The sequence below is a fragment of the Globicephala melas genome, chromosome X (assembly GCF_963455315.2).
Source record: "Globicephala melas chromosome X, mGloMel1.2, whole genome shotgun sequence".
Classification (NCBI taxonomy): Eukaryota; Metazoa; Chordata; class Mammalia; order Artiodactyla; family Delphinidae; genus Globicephala; species Globicephala melas.
This window is the reverse complement of record NC_083335.1, coordinates 99129029-99155830: the sequence shown is the minus strand read 5'-3', so window position 1 is coordinate 99155830 and position 26802 is coordinate 99129029. Positions and strand designations below refer to the sequence as shown.

Sequence of the window (26802 nt, the reverse complement as noted above, 5' to 3'; positions counted from 1 at the left end):
GATTACTACAAGCAACTCTATGCCAATAAAACGGACAACCTGGAAGAAATGGACAAATTCTTAGAAATTCACAACCTTCCGAGAATGAACCAGGAAGAAACAGAAAATATGAACAGACCAATCACAAGCATTGAAATAGAAACTGTGATTAAAAATCTTCCAACAAACAAAAGCCCAGGACCAGATGGCTTCACAGGCGAATTCTAGCAAACATTTAGAGAAGAGCTAACACCTATCCTTCTCAAACTCTTCCACAATATAGCAGAGGGAGGAACACTCCCAAACTCATTCTATGAGGCCACCATCACCCTGATAACAAGACCAGACAAGACATCACACAGAAAGAAAACTACAGGCCAATATCACTGATGAATACAGGTGCAAAAACCCTCAACAAAACACTAGGAAACAGAATCCAACAGCACATTAAAAGGATCATACACCATGATCAAGTGGGGTTTATCCCAGGAATGCAAGGATGCTTCAATATACGCAAATCAAACGTGATACACCATATTAACAAACTGAAGGAGATAAACCAGATGATCATCTCAATAGATGCAGAGAAGGTTTTCAACAAAATTCAACACCCATTTATGATAAAAACCCTCCAGAAAGTAGGCACAGAGGGAACTTTCCTCAACATAATAAAGGCCATATAAGACAAACCCACAGCCAACATCATCCCCAATGGTGAAAAACTGAAATCATTTCCACTAAGATCAGGAACAAGACAAGGTTACCCACTCTCACCACTATTATTCAACAGTTTTGGAAGTTTTAGACACAGCAATCAGAGGAAAAAAAGAAATAAAAGGAATCCAGATTGGAAAAGAAGTAAAGCTGTCATTGTTTGCAGATGACATGATACCATACATAGAGAATCCTAAAGATGCTACCAGAAAACTACCAGAGCTAATCAATTAATTTGGTAAAGTAGCAGGATACAAAATTAATGCACAGAAATCTCTGGCATTCCTATACACTAATGATGAGAATTCTGAAAGTGAAATTAAGAAAACACTCCCATTTACCACTGCAACAAAAAGAATGAAATATCTAGGAATAACCCTACCGAAGGAGACAAAAGACCTGTATGCAGAAAACTATAAGACACTGATGAAAGAAATTAAAGATGATACAAATAGACGGAGAGATATACCATGTTTTTGGATTGGAAGAATTAACATTGTGAAAATAACTCTACTACCCCAAACAATCTACAGATTCAATGCAATCCTTATCAAACTACCACTGGCATTTTTCACAGAACTAGAACAAAAAATTTCACAATTTGTATGGAAACACAGAAGACCCTGAATAGCCAAAGCAATCTTGAGAAAGAAAAACCGAGCTGGAGGAATCAGGCGCCCTGACTTCAGACTATACTACAAAGCTACAGTAATCCAGACAGTATGGTACTGGCACAAAAACAGAAAGATAGATCAATGGAACAGGATAGGAAGCCCAGAGATAAACCCACGCACATATGGTCACCTTATCTTTGACAAAGGAGGCAAGAGTATACAGTGGAGAAGAGACAGCCTCTTCAATAAGTGGTGCTGGGAAAACTGGACAACTACATGTAAAAGAATGAAATTCGAACACTTCCTAACACCATACACAAAAATAAACTCAAAATGGATTAAAGACCTAAATGTAAGGCCAGGCACCATCAAACTCTTAGAGGAAAACATAGGCAGAACACTCTATGACATAAATCCCAGCAAGATCCTTTATACCCACCTCCTAGAGAAATGGAAATAAAAACAAACAAATGAGACCCAATGAAACTTCAAAGCCTCTGCACAGCAAAGGAAACCGTAAACGAGATGAAAAGACAACCCTCAGAATGGGAGAAAGTATTTGGAAATGAATCAACTGACAAAGGATTAATCCCTAAAATATATAAACAGCTCATGCAGCTCAATATTAAAAAAAAAAACAAAACCCAATCCAAAAATGGTCAGAAGACCTAAACAGACATTTCCCCAAAGAAGATATACAGATGGCCAAGAAGCACATGAAAATCTGCTCAACATCACTAATTATTAGAGAAATGAAAATCAAAACTACAGTGAGATATCACCTCACACCAGTTAGAACAGGGATCATCAGAAAATCTACAAACAACAAATGCTGAAGAGGGTGTGGAGAAAAGGGAACACTCTTGCACTGCTGGTGGGAACGTAAATTGATACAGCCACTATGGAAAACAGTATGGAGGTTCCTTTAAAAACTAAAAATAGAATTACCATATGATCCAAGAATCCCACTACTGGGCATATACCTAGAGAAAACCATAATTCAAAAAGACACACGCACCCCAATGTTCACTGCAGCACTATTTACAATAGCCAGGTCATGCAAGCAACCTAAATGCCCATCGACAGATGAATGGATAAAGAAGATGTGGCACATATATACAATGGAATATTACTCAGCCATAGCAAGGAACGAAATTGGGTCACTTGTTGAGATGTGGATGGATCTAGAGACTGTCATACAGAGTGAAGTAAGTCAGAAAGAGAAAAACCAATGTCGTATATTAACGCATATATGTGGAACCTAGAAAAATGGTGCAGATGAACCGGTTTGCAGGGCAGAAATTGAGATACAGATGTAGAGAACAAACATGGACACCAAGGGGGATAGCGGCAGGGTGGTGGTGGTGGTGGTGGTGTGATGAATTGGGCAATTGGGATTGACATGTATACACTGATGTGTATAAAATGGATGACGAGTAAGAACCTGCTGTAAAAATAAATAAATTAAATTAAATTAAAAAAACAAACAAACAGAAAAACACAGGCTACTGGGTCCCAACCCTGCAGTTCATGATTCTGTAGGTCTGGAGGGGCGTTCAAGAAGTTGCATTCTAACAATTTCCCTGGTGATACTGACACTTCTACTCTAGGGATCACCCTTTGAGAATTAACCACTGGTCTAGCATAATGGTCCTTAATCTCCTGGAGGTCATGAATGCCTCTGTGAAAACGATGGATCCTCTCCTGAGAAACCTGCACAAATATTCATAAACATAAAGTATGACCTATAATTTCATGGTCTTCTGAGACCCACTAAGAGGGACTGGAGAGCAGTAGCCTACCTCCACTTCCAAGAAATACAATGAATTAATGAAGACAACAAATCTTTCAAGTACCATTTTAATAGAAAACTCTCAGGAAAAAGAACACATCAAAAATGTCACTAAAGGGCTTCCCTGGTGGCCCAGTGGTTAAGAATCCGCCTGCCAATGCAGGGGACACGGGTTCGAGTCCTGGTCCGGGAAGATCCCACATGCCGCGGAGCAACTAAACCCGTGTGCCACAACTACTGAGCCTGTGCTCTAGAACCCGTGCTCTGCAATGAGAGAAGCCACCACAATGAGAAGCCCGCACACCACAACGAAGAGTAGCCCTGCTCGCCGCAGCTAGAGAAAGCCCGCGCGCAGCAACGAAGACTGAACGCTCCCAAAAATCAACAAATAAATAAATTTATTTTTTAAAAAGTCACTAAAATGTGATTTTTGCTTACTTATGCATCTTGGAATTAGTCATAGTGATCCCAGGCACAAAATGACTAGATTTGGGGAAGGGGGCACACCAAAAGGCAGCCCTTGAGGGCTAGAAGGAAATTCCTGTCACTCTAACCACATTCAAGTAATCTGGCCCTTTCCCATTTTGCCCTGCCATCCGCTTGGGAAATAAATATCAAATAAAAGAGGGGCTGGTGGGGAACATGATGGAAAAGAGGGGTGGGGCATTCAGCCAGGGGCCTGGGGAAAGACATGGAAGTTGGTACCTCTGGGAAAGCGTAGCTATGGCTCTAGGATCTCTGTACCTCAGTGAACCAGTTCAAGATTGAAACAAGAGATAATTAAGAATATGCTTAAAAGGAAACCAAATCGGTTGTGCTACAAAATGATACGAGACAATCCCTGTTGGAGAGAAGGAACATTTTGATTTCACGCTTTACCTAAGAATCTTCCTCACATGCCTTCCATAACCCAGCAGTATAGATGTTTTTAAATGACCCTGAAAAGAAAGCAGACGTGTTCTTTATTTCATGCAAGGAAAGCCATCGTTCCTTTAAAGAACCTCAGGCCTGCTCTGCCTACATACATGAAGTCAGGAACATGAGGCAAATATTGTATTATTCATCTTGGCAACTATAAATTCAAGTGATGGCTCTGAGGCTGGGAAACAAAGGCCCGCTGAGCCGGAAAGCAGAACTCTGCCTTCAGCTCCTCGAAGAAGTGATAGCGCTACAGGCAAATCTCCCTGTAATCATCTGGGGGAAATAACACCTCTGAGTCAAAGAAGATTTTCTGCGACTGCACAGGACTGTTTTACCTAAAGCCAGGAAAACTCTGTCTGATGATAACGTTTTAGCTGCTGATTCGTCACCTCTGTCTTCGATTCCTCTCAGCAAACTTTTATTGGGTCTCATCATGGGCACATTTACAGAGCAATTTCCATGATGATAAAAATCTCTTCAAATGAGATTTAAAATGTAATTAAAGGGCAGATTTGATGTGGTAAAGGAGTTGTTGCGCAGTGGCCATACATCATCATGCCACAGAGTGCTCATTCAGCTAGCCTATGGCACGACCCCAATTTTCCTCTGGTAAGATTACATGTCCTTGTTTCATGCTAATGGCTTGATTAGGGAAGACTAAAAAAAAAAAAAAAAGAAAGATAAAACAGCCTCTCTATTGGAGAGACTAGTCCATGAATAGGAGTTAGATTTATGTACCCTCCTCCGTTCATCCCGCACCTTAGACTTCAGAGGCTGCAAGAAACTCCTCGGATACAGAGGCGAACACGACAAACTGACAGGTGAAAGCTGGAAGGACCTGCTTGCCTTGAGAAGCGGATCTCCATAAATCCTAGGGCCTGTTCTCATGGTTTTAAGGGCAATCGCCTGAAAAGTGGAAACTACAGGTTATAGCTCCCTGAATGGATGAATGCTTGCTTCTGGAAAACTGTGTGGAGCCTGAGAAAGCAAGAAAATATTCCTTGAGCAGTCCATTTTTGAAACCTCAAAACTAACTGAGATTACTCTTCGCTATAAAATCAAAATGATTTTAAGCTTTGGAATTTCCCAAACCCCCAAATATCTGGCCTACCCAGATCCACAATCATAAGTACCCTCAATCGTGGTATTTACCAAATGATATGAAATGATTTTTTTACTGGGCTACTGGTTTATATTCTGACAGCCAATCATATAACATGATATGGAAATCATATTTTTTTAACACGCAGGGCAAAACAAAACTTTCAAAAGATCAGATTTCAGATCTAAGATCACAGTTAAATAATAGGTTGCAGGCACTCAGAAGAGGATTTGGGCCTTTTAAACACCATATGTTCATTACCTTCTCTTTTCAACATATCATGATATTCACAGGAAAAAAAATGCCATATAATGCCTGAGTTATACAGAGCGCTGAGGGTTTCACTAAGTTTCTTCTGTGCTCCCCTCTTTGCCTAAGTGAAATATTCCTTTGGGAACAACACTTTGTCTATGGAATCAAATTTATCTTTGTGATACTGGGAGTTACAAAATAACTCATGTGTTTTAAAGTATCACTAAATGTATGGAATTAAATTATAATTAGTAAACATAATTTGAGGGTCTTTAATTTAAGGATGATGACAAATTCTTGTCAAATAGTTATCATGCTTTTAAGTGTAATAATGTTTTCAGAGACAAGAGTAAGATACTAGCAAAAATAACATACATTTTTGAAGAGAAAATGGCGACTGTACCTTCGAAATAAAAGCAACTTATACATCTCTCTAGTCCAAAAAAAGAAAGCTCACAAATTAATCTACAAGTTTCACCTCCCTTATTGAAGATGCAAGGCCTATTTTCAATTTGCTTTAATAGCAAACAATTCATGGGAAGTTTGATTTCACTATAACAATAACCTCTTTTAGCCAAATAACCCTTGTCAACCCCTGGATAAAATTTTCTGCCAAAGAATTCCCCTACTTCCCACTCACCACCAGAGATAAAAGGACTGAAGCGACAGCACCATTCTCTGTAGGACTGTTTGCTTGCACTCAGTCAGTCAAGCTTCCATGCCTGATTTCATTGCCATGGAAAGTCCTACAGGATAACTTGGAGAGCAGCTACCTCTATTACTTCTCCAAACATCCCACTGCTTCCAATTACCAATTACCACTGATTTTCTGTTATAATCAGTAGCCTTGAAACTCTTTTAAATGCAGAAGAGAAAATCCTAGGCAAAATTGGGAACAAAAAAGAGTTTCCGTGTTTCTGAAGAGTGGCGTTGTGCCTGCGTGATTGTTTTTCATCAGTTTTGACTTCTCAGAGAGGCAGTATTTCTTTTCATTTATTTCTCTAGGCTGACATTTCTTTTCACAAAATAGTTAATGAGCATGGTGCAAATCTGGCATTCTTCCTTTTGACATCTTTACTCATGAAATAAGTAAAAGCAGTCCCCAACTTACAAAGAGTTCTGTAACCAAAAGTCATTTGCAAGTCAATGGCTCAGAGCGCAAAATTCAAATTTCCACAGAAGCAACAGCTATATATGTTTGACACCAGGACAGTCACGGCTATTTGATCTCAAACATGGATGATCTAAGTCATTCTGATAGCACTACTTTGGGTTCTGTGATTTGAGAAGCATACATCTTTTGGGGTACAAAAGGGAATCAAGTATGAAAAGAAAATATCTCTCTTTGAATCCTGACTCCGCCCAATGCAAAACAGTAAGCAAAAGACACCTGAGATGGGCATGAACGAAATGGGCATGTACCTGTCATTCTACCTCCTGGTGCCTGGTCATCTCTACCCCCCATATTTCCTCAGGTCCCTAATAATCCTTCTTTCCTACCTGTTAAAAACTGCACTCCCAGAGCATAGTCCGACCACTTTCACGTTCTGGGAGATTTTTACCTTTTAAAAAGAGGAAGCTGAAGCTGGCAGTGCGCTCGGCGGTCCCCGATCTGTCTCTTGCTTCAACAGTGTTTGAACAGAACAGACCCAGGGATGCCCTTTGCTCCAGCCTCCGACCACCCTCCAACCTTTTTTCCAGTTGCGACCTTCGCAATTAGCCAGTCAGCTATGCTTGGTCACTGGGACCGCCAACACCATATTTTGAGCTTAACTCCGTATGACCGATCCACCACGAGCTCCCAGATTCGTCAGAATGATTCCGCAGAGGTGGAGGCCGCCGTCAACCGCCTGGTCAACATGCATCTGCCGGCCTCCCGCACCTACCTCTCTCTGGGCTCCTATTTCCACCGCCATGACGCGGCTCTGGAGGGCCTGGGCCACTTTTTCCGCGAAGTGCCCAAGGGGAAGCGTGAGGGCGCCTAGCACCTCTTGAAAATGCAAAAACAGCGCAGCAGCCGCGCCCTCTTCCAGGACATGCAGAAGCGTCTCAGGATGAGTGGGGTGAAACCCAGGACACTGTGGAAGCCGTCGTGCTCACGGAGGAGAACCTGAACCAGGCCCTTGTGGACCTGCACGCCCTGGGCTCTGCCCGTGCACACCGCCCCTTCTGTGACTTCCCAGAGAGCCACCTCCTAGATGAGCAGGTGAAACTCATCCAGAAGATGCTCGACCACCTGACCAACCTCCACAGGCCGGCTGGTCCCCAGGGGGGGCTGGGCGAGTCCCTCGTCGAAAGGCTCGGCCTCCAGCACGAGTAGGAGCCTCCGGAGCCCAGTGGCCTTTGAGCAGCCCCTGTGGCGTCAGGGCTTCAGCCTGAAGCCCCGCTCTGCAGCCACTAGGCAACTTTTTAACCACCCTGGAGCTCTCTCCCAAGCCTTGGACCAAATGGAAACAATAAAGCTTTTTGCAGCAAAAAAAAAAAAAAAAAAAAAAAAAGGAAGCTGAGTTAAACCAAATGAATCTCAAATTGGTAGAATTTCAGAGAGTATAAGAATACAAAGTGAAATATTCAGATGGTAGCAAAAGTGTCTGGGGGCGGAAAGGCTTCAGCCGTTCTTGCTAGGAAATCCACAATACATTGGTTAATACTACGGATTGGCTCACTCAAACCTCTACACTACCCTCCATCCAACTGAGCGGGTTGGAAATTAAAAACTGCATTTGCCAGACTTCCACGCAGCTAGGGTTCTGGACATGAATTAGGTTTTTTTTTTTTTTTTTTGCGGTACGCAGGCCTCTCACTGTTGTGGCCTCTCCTGTTGCGGAGCACAGGCTCCAGACGCGCAGGCTCAGCGGTCATGGCTCACGGGCCCAGCCGCTCCGCGGCATGTGGGGTCTTCCCGGACTTGGGCACGATCCCGCGTCCCCTGAATCGGCAGGCGGACTCTCAACCACTGCGCCACCAGGGAAGCCCGAATTAGGTTTTAATAAGTTAGGGTTGTCAGATAAAATACAGCGTGCCCAGTTAAATGCAAATTTCAGCTAAACAATGGATTTTTTTCTTAGTGTAAGTATGTTGAATGCATTGTTTTTGTTTGCTAAATCTGGCAACCTTACATCAACAGATGTATCTGTGAGTGATTTAGAAGGTGGAAGTAGGGTCTTGGCCATCTCTCTGCCCCTTTTGGCTGTTTCTGTCGGCTAGTTTCGTCATAAAACCATGAGATTTCCCATATCATATTTCCAAAGTGTATTCTCCAGCTTCCGGGTTGAAGAAAGGCAGTTGCTAACAGGAGCTACAAAAGTGGTAGCTTCTAGATCTCAACTTCCTGAATCTTAGTTCACAGTTACAGAGTATGTTCTTGAATTCATTGCTTCAGTGCTACTTCAGAGATGGTAGTTCCCTAGGGGATGAGTTCTATCTGACTTTAGAGTTCTGTGCTGGAAGCCAAGGCTAAAATCTGCTCCTTCAGCCTCTCCAAAGATTTAGTATGCATCTAATCCTCTGTACTAAGCCATTCTCTGATTATCATACCTAGAGTAGCTTCTTTTTTTGTGAATTGAACTCTGACCCTCAGAGCCAGCTTCTCTATTTGTTTCTAGTACTGGCAGTGTCTTCCTTTAGTCAAAGGAAGTTTGTAGCCTTAAAAATCTACAAACAATAAAACTCTATGGTTTTCTCAACATGGCTCTTTGTCACAGCCATGTGATCTCCCATAAAAGGGCAGGAGGAAGTGAGGCAGGCAGAGGGATTTGTATCTCTGGATTAATGTCTTATTTGTAAAGAAAATACAAGATACTTTAGGTTGTGGCAACACATTAAAATAGCCACACATTATGTCATCATTCTTTACAATAATCTCACCATTATTTTCCTTATCTCTTTTGTTCCTCATATCTGGATGTCAAATTTACACTGACAACATATTTGATGCCTAGGGAAAAGATATGAGTCAACAGTTTCATAACGTGATATTCTATTAATTAAACATGATACACTGACATTAAACCTCCAAAAAAAAAGAATATCACAAACTTCTTTCATATTCAAGTCATGGGGAGGAGTGAAGAGACACTAAGGAAAGACGGTGAGCTTGCAGGCCTGGCTCGCCCATGTGAGGTGAGCTCTGGAGAAGCGAGCTTACCTCTGTGCTGTCAGCACCTGGCAGAGTGCTTAGCACATACTAGGCACTCAATAAATTGAGCTGAATTTTTTAATCATCTGGCTGCATTCACCTACTCTGCGTATGTCTCATGCATAATTTCATTTCCTAATAGTACCAAGTTCCAACATCAGGAGACACAGACATGCAAGCACTGACCATCTCTGGAGGTCAAGGTTTTCTACTTGTGTGTCCATGTAACAGGGTGACTCTACAGTTTATTGTCCAAACGAGAATACTTTTGAGAGTATATGGGGGTGCTATTAATAATGACATGAGGATAACAGGCATAAACTGGGACTGTCCTGGGCAAAGCAGGATGGGTAACTTTACAGCCATCAGTAAAGTGGGAAAAATGTCCTAAGTCCTTACGCTTTTTCACTATCAGCTGAGGCAGCCTTTCTTCCTACTCATTCTCTCCAAGCAACAAAAGGTCTGGGACAGGATGTTTCCTTCCTGCCTGGGGTTCACTGAGGGTGGTAAATTGATCCCTGTGGCTGTTTCTCCCATTGAGGGAAGGACAGTCAGAGAAAGGCAAGAGGTTCGGGCCACTGTGTGTGCACTCAGGTGCCTCCTCACCATGTGGAGTGAATACCTTCAGCTCTGTTTTCTATGGGAAGGAAAATAAAAAGAGGGCCGATAACAAAATGCCCTTCAAAGAAAACATTTTGTGAGCCTGTGTGTAGCAGAGATAAGAACTAGGACACTGCCAAGAGAAAGATCCTAGAATAGCTTCTTGAAAGATCTTTTATTTTTTTTAAAAAAGGAATATAAGTGAATGTTGCTACAACATCTATTGTGTATCGTCTGCCATGTTCCTCTTAGCAAATGAACATCAGCGTTTCTGCATTTGTCAGCAATGCAAACTGGCGAGAATTCACTTTCTTGAAATTTACTTTGATTTCTCCTTCATGGAGAAATAATTCATTCCGTACATATTTCATACTTGACATTTAATAAGCACCAAGTCTACGTCTACAAAAATGGCTTTGAGGGGCTCCCATGTCAATCAAAAGTTTCTCCCAAGACATTTCTATGCATATCTAAGGAGAACAGGGAGGTTAAAAAAAAAAAAAAAGAAGAAGAAGAAGAAGAAAAAAAAGAAAACCAAGAGCATGAACGACAAAATTCAGGATTTTGGTTCATAAGTCATGGATCAAGAATTGGTTTACCATAGGTGCACGGGGAGGCAAAGATATACAATGGAGAAAAGACAGTCTCTTCAGTAAGTGGTGCTGGGAAAACTGGACAGCTACGTGAAAAAGAATAAAATTAGAACACTCCCTAACACCATACACAAAAATAAACTCAAAATGGATTGAAGACCTAAAAGTAAGACTGGACACTATAAAACTCTTAGAGGAAAACATAGGCAGAACACTCTTTGACATAAATCACAGCAACGTATTTTTTGATCCACCTCCTAGAGTAATGGAAATAAAAACAAAAATAAACAAATGGGACCTAATGAAACTTTAAAGCTTTTGCACAGCAAAGGAAACCATAAACAAGACAAAAAGACAACGCTCAGAATGGGAGAAAATATTCACAAACGAATCAACGGACAAAGGATTAATCTCCAAAATATATAAACAGCTCATGCAGCTCAATATTAAAGAAACAAACAACCCAATCCAAAAATGGGCAGAAGACCTAAATAGAGATTTCTGCAAAGAAGACATACAGATGGCCAAGAGGCACATGAAAAGTTACTCAACATCACTAATTATTAGAGAAATGCAAATCAAAACTACAATGAGGTATCACCTCACACCAGTCAGAATGGGCATCATCAGAAAATCTACAAACAACAAATGCTGGACAGGGTGTGGAGAAAAGGGAACCCTCTGGCACTGTTGGTGGGAATGTAAATTGGTACAGCCACTATGGAGAACAGTATGGAGGTTCCTTAAAAATCTAAAAATAGAATTACCATATGACCCAGCAATCCCACTACTGGGCATATACATAGAGAAAACCATAATTCAAAAAGACACATGCACCCCAATGTTCACTGCAGCACTATTTACAATAGCCAGGTCACGGAAGCAACCTAAATGCCCATCGACAGACGAATGGATAAAGAAGTTGTGGTACACATATACAATGGAATATTACTCAGCCATAAAAAGGAACGAAACTGAGTCATTTGTTGAGACGTGGATGGATCTAGAGACTGTCATACAGAGTGAAGTAAGTCAGAAAGAGAAAAACAAATATCGTATATTAACGTATGTATGTGGAACCTACAAAAATGGTACAGATGAACTGGTTTGCAGGGTAGAAGTTGAGACACAGATGTAGAGGATGTATGGACACCAAGGGGGGAAAACCGCAGTGGGGTGGGGATGGTGGTGTGCTGAATTGGGCGATTGGGATTGACATGTATAGACTGATGTGTATAAAACTGATGACTAATAAGAACCTGCAGCATAAGAAAACAAACAAAGAAAAACAACTAATACTAAACTTTCTTTGGGTTATTTGTATGGAAATATGTTAATATAAATGTTTCAGACATCACATGAAATTTCTAAAAATCTTATATGTTCTGGTATAATGTTATAAGTCATAATTCTAGTTATTACTTTAAATGTATATCTCAGAAATAACTAAAAAAAAAAAAAAGAATTGGTTTAAATTCAAAGTCCCTAATCATAGAACTTCAAAGAGATGTGGCAAATTATACACATCAGCCTGTTCCTTCTGAAGAAAAGCAGAGAGAAGACAGTGCAGTGGAAACCTCCCGCTAGTCTGGTTGCTCCTGAGGGCAAGAACCATGTCTGCCTTGCTCACTGCTGTATCTCCAGCTTCCAGGATGCGAGTTGCCATGCAGCGGCTTTTGTTTTCGAGAGAGAGCTATCAAATAAACCACTGGATAAATTAATGAATGGATCAGTTATGTAAGAAGTCAAGTAACTGCAGAATATCAAAGAAGGTTGATAATGAGGGTTAAGGAGTTGGTCACCTTGGTATGTCATAGACGGTAGGGAACCTTGGTATGTAACTAAATAATGGAGCACCAGTTTCTCTTGCTAGCGGTCCAGTTTACTGTATGATTGTCTTAACCATTTTTTTCCTCCAGTTTTCCAAGTCACAGCAGTTCTCCTCACTTCCCCTGGTATGACGGTAGGATTACCATTTGCCATTCTCCATCCATCCATTCTTTCATTCTACAAACAAACACTGAACACTCGCCGGGTGCCCAGCCCCAAGATGAACTTGACAGACACGGTCCCGGCCCGGGCTAAGGTTTTTCTCTTTTAAAGGAATAATATCACGGTTTAGATCAGGTACTCTGAATACAAAGCACCGTGAAAGCTGGACAACTCTTAACGCAGCAGAGATTCTAGGACATGACGAACAAACCTGAGAGAATCTTTTTAAATTTAACACTTAGAAAATCAGCTCAAGGGTAAAACTGCACAGAAAACGACACCATTTAAGAGGAGATTGAGTAATTACTGGGCTCTTTTGATTAGGCAGAAAACCTATCCTGGGAGTTAAAATCTCAAGGTAGACTTTTGGCCTATTTACCTGTTTGGACTAGCCACATGGTCCTAAATTAATGACATAATTAAAAACTCCTCTTCTCTACCAGAACCCCTCATCTTATATGCAAGGTAGCTTTGGGGCCTAGGATTTATAATAACAAACAAGCCAACAAACCAGAAATCAAAATTTATTTTGCAGTATCTTTTATCAGATTTCATGGACATTGGTGTATATTTAATTTTTAAAAAATTCGGGAAGGTTTAAATTGGGGAGGTGAGAAAAAAAGAAGGAAAAGAAATGGAAGTAAGTGCAGGGAAGATTCTGAAACAGTTTTCATAAACTTAGAAGCAATGAAATGGACTTAAACCTGCAAACAAAAAGAATTTCATTGCTCACTGATTCTGTAGCCAACACTTTCTCTAATATCCCAGAGCAGCCATTTCAAATTGCCACTCTCCTTGAATCTCAGACTCTACCCCCATCACCCCGCATTTAACTACTGTTTCCGCTTCATTGAGAAACAAATTCAATAGAAGGACGCTATCTTAAGCTTTCACCTAACAAAAGTACCAGCAACTACACCTATTCTTCCCTCCTCCCCTGCAACTACAATAGAAGATGTGCCTTCATTCCTACCTGAGGTTATTGGTTATCCCTCATTTCTTCTGCATCCTCAACCTCTCCCTCTCTACTGTCTCCTTCCCACTGGCATTTACAGATGCTCAAGCCCCTCCTGTCTTAAGACCATGCTCTTCTTCCTGTCCCTACATCCATCTTCTGTAACTATGGTCTTTCTCTTTTCCCATCACAGCTACAAGTCTTGAAAGACTTGCCTTACCTTTGCTCCTTGATTTTCTCAGTTCCCAATCATGTCTCAACCCACTGTAATCTTGGTTCTCTATTTACCACTGAGTAATCACTGGGTTCTTCAAAATCAACAGTGAAGTTACTCACATCAAGGTTATCAGTACCCACCGTGTTGCTAAATTAATGGAATATTTTTTGGTCTTATCTTTTACATCTCTTTCACAGTACTTGACAAACCTGAATGCTACTCTTTTTTTGAAAGCCTCTCTTCCCTTGGATTCTGTGACATCACACGCACCTGGTTTGTCTCCTACCTACTGAATTGCTAATTTCCCTGTCTCTGCTGCAAGTTTATTTTTCTCTGCTTATCCCTGAAATGCTGGTGTTTTTCTGGGTTTACTCCTGGGCCTTCTCTTCTTCTTTATCTACAAACTTTTCCCTAAACCATTTCAAACGCTTGCAAGGTTTTAATCCCTACATACTGACAAAATCCAATTAAATAGCTCTAGCTCAGAACTTTTTCCATAGGTATAGCTCACACACCTGGCCATATCCACTTGTATGTTCCATGGGCAATTCAAACTCAACACTTGCAAGGCTGAACTCAATACCACCCCTCCTGTGTCAGCACCCTCCATCTCCTTCAAACAGACTCCATTTCTTTTGCCAAGGGTTTGGAAGAAAGGTATCACCATCTACCTGATTGTTCGAATTAGATGTCTGACTTAACTCTTCCCTTCAACTCACCTACCATGATCTAACAATCGTAATAGCATCGACTCTACCCTTTAGATAGCTATCACATCTGGGTCCTTCCTACTGCTCTCCATCTCCACCACCACAACTTCGTTTAGATCGTCATCATCACTCACCTGGATAACTTCATTAGTGTCCTGTCTCCAGGTTACTAAGCTTCTTTTGGTTCCTTGGATTGCCATGAAATTTCTCAATTCCAGGCCTTTATACATACTATTCCCTCGGCCGGGAATTCTCCTCCAAATCCCCAGCTGGACCTGGCTAACTCCTGTTTCTCGTCAGGTCTCAGGCAAGGTGAGACTTCCTTGGAGAAGCCCTCCTCATCCCACCAAACCAGGATGGGGTTATGTTTATGTGTACTCAGCACTAGCACAGCACTGCTTTTACCGTATAGTAGGTGTGTGTTTAATTTCCTTCCTCCTCCATTATACTACGGATCAAAGGACACAGAGATCAAACCTGTCTTCTTTATTTATGATGCATCTCTAGTGTAGCGTAGTGCCTGGAACATCAAAAATCTTCATGAAATAAATGTATAAATAAATGTATGCTTGCATCAAAAGACTATTCCACCATGCTCCCTTCTAATCATTGGCAGTTACATTTTTTTGTTGTTATTGTTTTATATGGAAAGCTTAATGTCTTATGAGTTCTTAGTACGTATGTTTCTGTTTAATTTTTTAAATTATAAAGTCCTAATTAATGAACAGCATGCGATATCAAAAATGTCCCCTATGGTGATATTTTTCATATATCATACATCTTCCAGAAATAATATAGGAAGTTAAACAGATTAGAAGCCAAAAAACTGAGGTACAGCTATTTAGAAATAAATTTATGGAAGCACATGGCCACGATCACCTGTGCAGTCTGTGCACTGAACGAACCAAAGATGCGCCATCCACACAGTGAACTGTGTGCTTTACAACCTAAACAACGCTTCATGGTGACTTGGAGTAGAAGCAAAAGAGAAGGCTTGTTCATTTTCTTTATGTTTTTTCAAACTGCCTTTTGATGGTGAAGAATGGTTATCATTGTACTCTTGATTTTAAATCTATTTAATAGAGCTGTTAGAATTTTAAAGAGAGAGAGTATCTGAAAGGTCATGTGGAGGTTTCATCTATGTGCTAACGTTAGTGGTTGACAGCTGCATGAGGCATCGTCTTGAGTAATATTCGGATACAGCACTGATTGATTAGCGTTGTCTCTCACGGGCAAATGAGGGAGAAGTGAAAGGCATCAACTTCTTTCCCTTCTCTGATCTAGTTAATCCTTTTATTTTCCAGATAAGAAAATTAAGGTCCAGAAAAGTAAGGCAACTTGCTCAAAGTTAACCTCAGTGCCGGAGCAGAACCCAGTTTTTTCTTTTTCTACTTGTAGCCCATGTCCCTTCTTTGACACCTGGTCTCTAGATTCCTTACTGAGATAAATTATAAATCAGAGCCCTGTGATTTACTACCTTTCAAATTTTAACTTATTTTCAAGGTTAACTTCCCGCCTCGGTTCGCAAGCGTAAATAAATCTAGGTTTGCCATCTGAGAACACAGCATGATCAGAGGAAATAGTCTTCAACATCGTAAAATTGTCACATAAAGTATGGTGACAAGTGCACCCCCTAAAAGGCCAACGTTGTAAGTAGTAAGGGCCACTGTCAGTCAGGGTAAGCATTGCAGGAGGAGGAGGAATTCTGAGTGGGATAACAGAGAAATCATCTGTATATCATTATGAGCCGTATTTGGCTTGAATCTACGCAAATGGTGGAAGAACACTTGCAAAGACTTTTGTCCCGGTGCGAAGAGGTGAAGAATGGGATTAAATGTCTATTAACGTCCTAGACATGGTGCTAGGCACTGGAGATATAATGCTACAGAGAACAGATGTGATCCCTATCTTTGTGGTCGTTACATTTAAGTGGAGAAGTCAGGCACTGAACAGTGATGTGAGCATTACAAAGTAGGAAGTACAAGAAACTTATTGGTGGGGGGGGGGGGAGGGTAATGCGAGAATCCTGACTTTGGGGCAACTGCTACTCAGAGGCAGACTATAGAGATCAGTTTGTAGTTTCTGTAGCCATTCTGCACCCAAACTGGATATCCAAAATAGACACTAGATTGCTATGGAAAATTTACAAATTTCATATTCACAAACTGGCATTTTAAAATAAGTGAATACAAATAAGACTAATTCAAATTGAGTAATAACGACTTACATCCCAATATACACTGGTTACAGAAAAAAGATACGGACCCTTAAGTCAATATGTCCTCTGATGTCTAAAAGATGCTTATCACTGCGTACTAGACGCTTTTCCACTTGCTTTGCAAATCAGGTTAAACATACCTGGTAATCAGGATTCATTATTTTTATTCACTCGGAAAACCAGAAGTACCTTTTCTCACTGAGATTTTGAAGGAAAAGTAAAACACCATTTATTTGGCGATTTTATGGCCGTCAGTGTGTGCTTTCATAAACAGGAAATGATTTATGACTTATCAAAAGGTATGCCTCTGAGTCTCTTACCTAATCTCTAAACCCAGCTGACTTTCCCCATTTCTCTAACACTGAGCATAGGGAAAGGAGACACTCTTGATTAGTCAAGAGACACTGCTGCTCATACACCAACCTATATTTGACTGAGGATTCGGGCATTGTGAAATAACCCAAACGCAGCACTTCCAGACGAAAACTGCTCTGAGGATTTTCCACTCTGAAAAGTAGAAGGAAACCAAGTAGTTCTTATAATTCCATACAACTTAAGAAACTCTCCTGGGGCAATATTACATGACCTACAAAATATCATTTGTACAATGTTTACATATTAAGAAACAAGAGAAAGGAGCTGTTGTTGTAAATTAGAACATGACTAAAATGCTGATCCTGGAAAACTGAAAAATGATTTTGATTTCTAAAACTGTTTCTGCCCAGAAAGAAATAAGTGAAGTATCGTTTAGTGATACAAAACTTGGCTCTCTGGAGGCTAGGGTATGGAGCGGGTGAGGATCTATCCATTTTGATACAACCACTGACAATTTTCTACGTTGTCATTGATTAGTGTAGTCAATAAGCATCGATTTAGAACCCACCATGTTCTAGAGCTGTGCTGCTCTGCCCAATACAGTAGCCACTGGCTGGACGTAGCTGGTGAGACTGAGACTGAATGTTTAAATTTTAGTTTAAATATAAATTTTAAAACTGATACTTTGTTCGGTTATTGAAAAATTTCAGTTATGTTTAGAACAACATGGGTACACGAATCTGCTTTTTCGACGGTAAATTTTATGAAATCTAAATACAGATCAAATATTTCCAATGAAAATATACTGTCTGAATTCAGATGAGATGTAGTTGTAAAATACATACCAGATTTCACAGACTTGGAATGGAAGACAGTGCAAAAGACTTCATTAATACTTTTTCATTGATTGCATATAATAATACACTGGGTTAAATAAAAGATATTATTACAATACATTCACTTGTTTCTTTTTTCTTTTAAAGAGTGTGGCTACTAGAAAATTTAAGATAACACATGCGGCTTGCATTATATTTCTACTGGACAGAACTGTTTAGATACTGTACGGACATTGGGAATACAAATCTGAACAACACCTGAGGATCGTCTTGAAAGGTGGTAAAACCATTGCTAGAGCAGGAAGATACAGAGAAATGCCCAGGACACTAGGAGACATAGATGAGTAGCAATTAAATCAGAGTGAGGTCAAAGATGGCTTCCTGAAAGAAGAGATGCAAGCTTCAGTTGATTCTTGAAGTTTCAGTGGGAGTTGGAAGAAGAAAGAAGAGCATTCAAGGAAGAGGGAATGGCATGTACAATAACCTTGAGAGAAGCAGTATAATACAGTGATTAAGAACCCAGAATTGCCACTCTTTGGGTCATACTCAAGCTGTACCGCTAACTAAACACAGGACCTCAGGCAAGTTACTTAACTTCTCTGTGTCTGTCTCTTTCTCTATGAAATGGGATAAGACTATCATCGCTTACCTCATAAGGTTATTGTGAGAAATGAATGAGTTAATACAATACTGGTCAGAACTATGTCCAATGCCACATCAGTGTTTGCTGTTATCACCATAAATAAGAAAAAGAAGTAATTCCCTTATGATTGGAGTACAGGGTTTGTATGAGAGGGTCATCTGAGATGGGGCTACCACACGGATGGGGCATCACACATTCACCTAAGCAGTTTGACCTTTTATCCTTAAAGCTGTGAAGAATTAGTCACATCTAAAAACAATATCTCAGGCATAAGGGTAGCAGAGAGTTTAGAGGGGGCTAAGGACCTACGTAAGAGATAAGAGGCCAGTGCAGCTGCCTAGTTGAGAAGCGATGCAGGGGTCGGGGAGGGCACGAATAATGTGGCAGTGGGTGCTAACTGCTCTCAAATCACTCACTCCTACTTGGTGGGTACCCAATTAGACTTCACTTCCCAGCCCCTCTGCTGTTACCTGTGGCCAGGGGACAAACTTCTAGCCAGTGGAAGGTGAGTGCGAGGGATGTGGGCCACCTCTTGTGACAGTCCCCTTTTGGCTCCAGAGTATCTTCAGAAGGGCAATCTTGGAAAGTGGGTATTGAAGATGGAAGAGCCTTGCTGGCCCGGGGGGCTCACTCCTCCTTTCCCACATACACATCTAAACACCGACTAACATGGAATCACCCTGGACTGCTTACATGAGAAAGGAATACACTTCTATATTTTAAAGCCATTTTATAGTCATACCTCTGGAGGAATGTTTGACATAGCAGTTAGCCCATCCTAACTAATATAGATATGAAAAGAGCTAAAAACATTTTTACGAAGTAGAAAGACTTGATGACTGATAAGACATGGGAGTGATGAAAAAAGTTGTCACCAAATTCTTTGAGTGGCATAGTCTCAAATGCTATCTTGAATGCAAATATAAACAGTGAGCCAACAAGTATTTTCTTTGTGACCTTGTCGAAGCGTATTTTACGCCAACCATGTAAGCAGTAAGGCAGAAACAGAACTAAAATTTTGATTAGGCTAAAGAAATTAAGCATATACTTAAACTTAGCAGAAAAGAGGTCAAGTTTCAAAAGAAACTGGGAAACCTGAGTGACCCCTGTAAGTCTACACAAGAAGAAAACTGAGAGAAGTCAGTTGGTTAAGGTCATAAGAGTCAAGTAGATTCTAAAATTCTAGACAAGCAGGGTTTGGGTTCCCAGAGGACCGAGGTTAAGGAAGAGCAGTCCTGATATACCCAAACCATGAAAACTGAATACTGATTCCAAGTCAATAGCCTAGTATACTCCTGGGTAAATAAACAAGGGCCTCCAGAAGGAAGGTCAGAGCCTGGTGTCTCTTCATCTCCAGAAATCTAGCTGTGGCTTACTCTTGGGATGGAAAAGCACTAAATCTTCCCAGGGCTCTAAGGACGCCTGCTCTGTATAATGGAAAAAGGGATATATCTTCAAGGGATTTTGCAAAATATGGTAGTTCCACGGAATCAAATCCAAGACCAAAGTCAAAGGCCATGGTCAGACCCAGCATCAGGCCAAGAGTCTTGAGCCCACAGCTCCACTCCCTTTCATGCCCACAGCAATTCTAACCAGCCAGGCAGTTCAGCTGAAGCTCACTCAGGACCAGTATGAAAGGGGTGTGAGATGAATGTTGCTACTGCCATTCTGGTAACGGGTGTGAGCTCTCGATTTCACCGTGATTACTGTAATTCCTTCTGCTTTCTGTGACTACCTTCTGATACTTGTTTCAGGTTAAGAACCATATTTCTTTCTACTAGATTTCTCAAATCATTTTCCTTATGGTGTTTCTGCACAGGAGTGATACATTTTCCTCATCACGATTTTTGAAAACGTGTGATGAAAAAAACACTGCGTGCTATCTGCAGTAATTACTCTTTCCCTTGCCTTAGAAAAAGTATTCTAGGGGAAACAAATGACAAGTGCTGTGGAAGTTGTGAGAATGGGCATTTATGGCTTCTGACAGGGCTCTGTTAGCCTCTGGCTGCTCTGGACTTCACCAGCCACATATGCTAAAGACCTGCAGGCTGAAAGATCAGCCCTTCCTACCTCTAAATCAATGAACTTCTAAAACCCACCCCACAGTGTATCTGGGTGCCCACTAGCAGACAGGGTCTGAGATGAACCCGAGCACTCACTAGGTGTCAGATACTGGCCTAAATGAGTCCAATATATTAATTCACTTAATTCCCATAACAACCCTATGAAGTTGGTACAATAATTTCATTGTACACGTAAGGAAACCAGGGTATAGAGAGGTCATCCAGCAAGACAGTGGCAGTCGAGATACAGCAAGTTATCGTTCTTTGCCTGTCCTGGATTCTTCACAGCTGCTGTTCCTGAAGTAATGATTGTGCCTAATCTTGGGTGAATAAAAATCAGTCAGTCAAATATGAGAAGCTCTAGGCCCATGAGACAATTATCTCTTGTATTAGATTATTTCCCTAAGTCTTATAACAACAAAAACAGCAGTGACAGCAGCACTGTCAGTAATCATTCACTGAGCACCTACTAGTGCCGTGCCATACGCCCTGTCAGGTGCCTTCCCTGTGTTACATCAATTCAATCCCGGTATCCAGTGGGTCTGAGCTGAACTTCCTTGAGCTGCAGCCTCTCCCTTTAGCAACCACTTAGGTCCTCAGTCATTTAGGCTGGACCGCTCTGGTGGTGGTTTCTACCTCAGGGACCCCTCCTTGAGGTGAAGTTAGAACTTGGCTTTGAACCCTGGGTACCTGACCATATTTTGCCAATTTTCTCTCCTTAAGGAAACGGACACTAGTTGTTACCTAGGAATTGCTTCTCTCTGGATAAAACCTACCTTGCCCTCCCTTCGCAAACCAAGGTGCTGACACACTCTTCCCCTTCTACCAGATCCCATCTTTTAGTTATTCATATCTTAGTTACTAGACCTAAGTTTACAACTTCCTTTTGGCTACTGTCATTGGGATAGCTGGTCCCTTTCCTTGGGGGCTTGCCGCGCCAACAGCTAGGACAGTCCCTCTAGCCTCCTCTCAGTTAGCTGGTGCAGCCATCGCGTCTCTTGTCAGAGCCAATGTGGGTCACATCTCACCTACTGACAGAAGAGTTCCCTAACAACGGCATAGACTAGGAAGCGCCCGCAGGCAGGGACCTGGTCTTATCTTCGTATCTCTAACAGCCCTCCAGTGCCTCACAAGTAGAACCTTCCTAATACACATTTGCTGAATGAATGAAAGGATACTGAAAGGTATCGATCTTCATTTTTCCATCCCACTGTTAAAAATCAGGGACATGAGTCAAATTACTAGTCAGAAAAAAACATACCAGTTCTAGTTGATAATCTGACAGAAAAATTTACACTGCAGGTTATATTTTTACAGTAAAAATTTCCCATCACACAACTGGAATTAATTTTTTCCAAGATAGTAGAAATGTATTGGTGTAGTTATGAGGTGAAGGGGATTTAAAGAACATAACAAAAAGAAGAACATTACAATCTGGGTAACATAACCTAACCCTGGGAAAAGAGCTTTCCATTCATAAAAGACTGAAATCTACAATTTGATATATACATTGTCTTATTAAAAATGAAGGCTGATTATAATGAAATGCTACCACCATGCAAAAATTAGCTTGGTGTATAAATTAGACAAACCATCAGTGTGGCAATAGTTGGAGCAAACTCCTTTGAATGGGATTCCACAGGGTAGTTTTTTACTTCCAAAATGGTCAAATCACACAATAGTTAGAGATATAACTAAGAATTATGTTCTAAAAAAATTCTGTAACAGAAGGTAATTAGTATCTATTTGGGGAATGCTGGATCTTTACTGAATCAGACGTGATTCTGCAGAGAAATACTTCACGTTGCCCTCTACTTTCGGCAGTCTGTTTAGCTAAAAACACATCAGATGAGGGGCTTCCTGGTGCATGAGATGAAGTTATACATTTGTGAGCAGGAAGAAGGCATTCGTTGCCTGCTCTTGTAGCGCACTGGGGATGCTGTGGAAGGCAGAGAATTTCTGGAACTGTATACTAAATCGAAACTCTTCAGTTCTATACATTTTTAAAGTAATGAGTCACTTTCAGACTTGGGATTTTTCATTTCCTTCAAATTTGTTAAGTTATAAAATCTTTTTTTAATGAAACCATACTCAGAAGTGTAATACATGAAAGAGATAAAAGATAAAAATGTTCAAGTGGGGGGTTGGGAGCCTTGAAAAGAGCTCGTATGACCCCCTCGTCCCATCTGCCCCTTTGGCCTCCTAGGCACCCTGTAGTACTTGTAGAATGCCTTGAAGCATGGTTTGAAAGCTACCCGATGTGGGGTAACTCTCTTACTTTTCAGTTGTTGTAACTGAGATTTAAGGGACTTATGCAAAATCATGCAGACAAGTGAATTGGCAGAGAGAGAGAGAGAAACCAGCGGTGTTTTCACAGCACCTGATCTTGGTGCCTCTGATCTCACTTTCTCACTGTCTTGTCTCCAGGAACAGGGCTCCTCAATGGTCCATGGACGGGCGGCCTGACTATCACCCGGGAGCTTGTTAGAAATGGAGACTCAGGCCTTGCTGCAGACCTGCTACATCGGAATCTCTGGGGTGGGACCCAGGAATCTGCAACTTGACAAGCTCTCCAGGTGACTCTATGAGTCACCCTGATACTTGAACGCCCCTCCTGCTTTGCCTTTCCGTCTGGCCCTCGCTCTCCAACTCCCAAGCTCCAAAAGCAGTGGATGCTTAAATTATTGGGAGTGAAAATGTTGTCATGAAGAGAAGAAAAGAAAAGAAAAGAAAAGAAAAGTCAGGGGAGGAAAAGAGGGAAAAATTACTCCAGAGCTATTAATCCCTCACCTCAGGCCCATTTAAGTCATTTTGGAATTTAAGTATTTTTGTTTAATGGTAGCATTATGAAAAGGACTGATACATTCTACTATTCTTCTTTCTTGTTCAACTTTTTTATGGGTAAACTAGAAAATCATTTTTTTTGAATGAAATGTCTTCATGTTTGTGACATAACATTTATTATATAATTTAACGTTTAAACAGGAGGGCTAGGGCATGCAGCCATTTGGCATGTAGAAGACAACATGCACACACATGAATACACAACTAGTGAACTTTAACAAAAAAAGTATGTCGATGACTTTACAAAAGGTATGCTAATTAGATTTTCACAAATAAAATGATATATGAACTCACCAAAGAAAGATACTATTTCAAAGTAATCTCTGGTAACTTCTTTTGCACCATGAAGGTCCGTGAAAACGAGGAGGGTATAAATTACTCAAATTGTGTGAAATAAGAAAATGATGCAGAAACATTATTTTCATAAATGCAAAGAGGGAGGGCAGTTAAATACAACCTCTTGGACCCCTCCTTATCTACTCCTCTTTAAAAAAAATCTGTATTTCACTCACTGATGTTTTAAGTTAAAGTAAATGATTTTCTGACTCTTCTAAAAATCTTTGGAGTAAATTAAAGATGATCTGAAGTATCACAAAATCAAGTTGAGAGTAACTACCCTAAAGGAATATATTATTTTAGAATGTAAAAGAATAACCAAGGTCTATGCAAAGTTATTTTTGCTTTGAATAGAAATCCTGAGTGCAATGTGTAAGAATATAAAGCTATTCCCAACATGCAAAAATTCTGTAGGCTTTTTCAAATGAACCCTCGAAGTATTTTAACTCTGCTACTGCGAGAAATATGTATGTGCTAGGTTTCCCAAATGGAATTCTCTATTCCCAGAACAATCTTTTCTGAAGCCACAAAAAATAAATAGAATTCAAAGTTCTTATGCCTGGTATACTCTGACTATGCCCTCTTTCAGAAAACACATCACCTAGTTTTTATGTTTCTCTGCACATTATATATTGCCACAAAAGACATATTTCTCAGACTTCCCTGCTGGCGCAGTGGTTAAGAATCCACCGGCCAATGCAGGGGACATGGGTTTGAGCCCTGGTCTGGGAAGATCCCACAGGCCACAGAGCAACGAAGCCCGTGTGCCACAACTACTGAGCCTGCACTCTAGAGCTCGCAAGCCACAACTACTGAAGCCCGCACGCCTAGCCCCCGCTTGCCGCAACTAGAGAAAGCCCGCACGCGGCAACGAAGACCCAACAGAGCCAAAAATAAATAAATAAATAAACTTATTTTTTAAATGACATATTTCTCCTAATTTAGGCTAAAATGCATGATATTTGAAAACAATCAAAATGAAAATTGCAAATCCAAAACCATGTATATAAATTCATACCTCTGTAATTATGACTTTTCACAGCACAAGTTCCACTAGATATTTTAAAAAATCATTATAGCTTGTTGACTTCATAAATCTTTGACAACAACATTACCTCTGAATAAGAGCTTGTATGGGGTTATACAGTATTTTCAACAAAAAGGTGCAGTACTTCGCTTAAAGCATACACTACACCAAAGCTTATGTTCGAGATTATTCTGAAATCTCTAAATTGCTCAGCAGGCAAAAACAAGCAAGGCAGCCCACTAATAGCTCATCAGCCCCTGGCTTTGAATCATCTAAGCGATAACTCAAGGAAGGTGAGAAAGAACATTCGCCACTCTCCAGGGTGGCATCTGAACCTCAGGAATCCCCGGGAGACACAGCCAACTGATGCCTCAGATCTCCCACCATGCTCTGCCATTAACTCTCCACTGGCATGGAGTCCACAGTGGAAATGGTCACCCTTTTCACTGCAGCCCTTTTATAATGCACCCTCCCTCTTCATATTCTCCTCGCAACTGAATTAGTTACTGTTTCAAAGAATGGGGGCCCTGTGCTTGGTTAGGGTGGGGTATAATTACAAGCCAGTCTATTTGTTTGGAATAAAATGGTCAGAAACAGAACAATAAACACAGAAGTCTGCTAGAACAGGCTTTTGGTTTATCAACACAAAGAGTTTTCTTCATGACTTCCTTGGACCTCAGTTGCCTTTAAAGATAGAGCTGATAATAATTTCCTTTCCTCTTTACTAGTTTAATTATGCAATCGAATGTTCAAGCATTTGGCCCAACTTAACTATTTTATTTTTATTTTAACTATTTCCAATACAGATTGGCAATCTTGGTCAGTAAATAATCCTAATAATGTGTATCCTAACATTACACAGGTTATATATACATACGTGGTATATGTAATATTGCCAACATGTCCACTCAAGCCCCAAAGTAACAATCTCCATGCCCATCATGCTGTTTCAGTCTGGCTTCCCGCTAAAATGAAAGAAGATTTGGCTACAAGTAGTTTAGGAGGTGACCCTCGAAAACACTGTGGGGAATAGGAAAGGGAGACAGGAACAGGAAGGGGGAGAAACAATCGCGAATGCTTTACTGAGCAGATAACTGATGTGGGCAACTGGAGCTTAGCATTCCCAGGACCCTCTGAGAAGTTGTGGAACGTGCTTCAAAATTATCCCAGCGAGGGGAGAGAAAGCTGAGGTTTTCCCAGACCTGCTCTCATTCCTTATCTCTTACTGACACTTCTGTCCTGGCCCATATGTCCATCTACCACCCCAAAGCTAAGGGGATATGGATAGGATATCTACAGCATCTCTTCTACATGATCTGAGATGTTATGTCCAATCTGCACCCACAAAACAGTATACAGGATCTTGTACTCCAAATGACAACAGATGCACACACTGTATACACAGGATTTGATCGGGTTTGCAAAACTTCCTACATTCCTTTGTATGTAAACTGAATTCATCCCTCAAATTTTAAAGTAAAATCTTACCTACGGCTAGAAAACTGCAGCATAGAAATTCCTGAGTTTTAAAAGATGTGCTTTGGGTTCAGTTCTGACTACATACATAAAAATCTATTTCAGTTTCAAGGGCTAGGTCAGAGTTCTTAAAGCCAAAATAGCAAGTCTCAAATCTCAGGGCATTTTCATAACCGGATGCTCTGTATGTATGGGTAAAAGTTGTAAATGAGTAATTATCCTATAATGTGTGAAATCAAAAAAAGAGAAATTTCCCTAAAGAAAAGTACCAATAAAATGTTAATGTAAATATCTGTCACTTAACAATAAAGGACAAAAACCCATCACTGACATATAATTTAAAGTCTGCAGTCCTTTTCCGATTCACATCATAAAGGACCTCTTGACACGACATTGATATTTTTCCTAGAAGACTGTAAATAGTATCTGAATGTGCACTGCGAGCATCTCAGATTCATCCCCAGC

At 40.7% G+C, this 26802-nt stretch overlaps 1 protein-coding gene across 1 annotated transcript in view; it reads right to left on the bottom strand.

Moving 5' to 3' along the window:
- Positions 1-26802, bottom strand: part of DMD (dystrophin) — a 2243521-nt gene that overhangs the window by 405585 nt on the left and 1811134 nt on the right. The gene's annotated exons all lie outside the window — the stretch shown is intronic.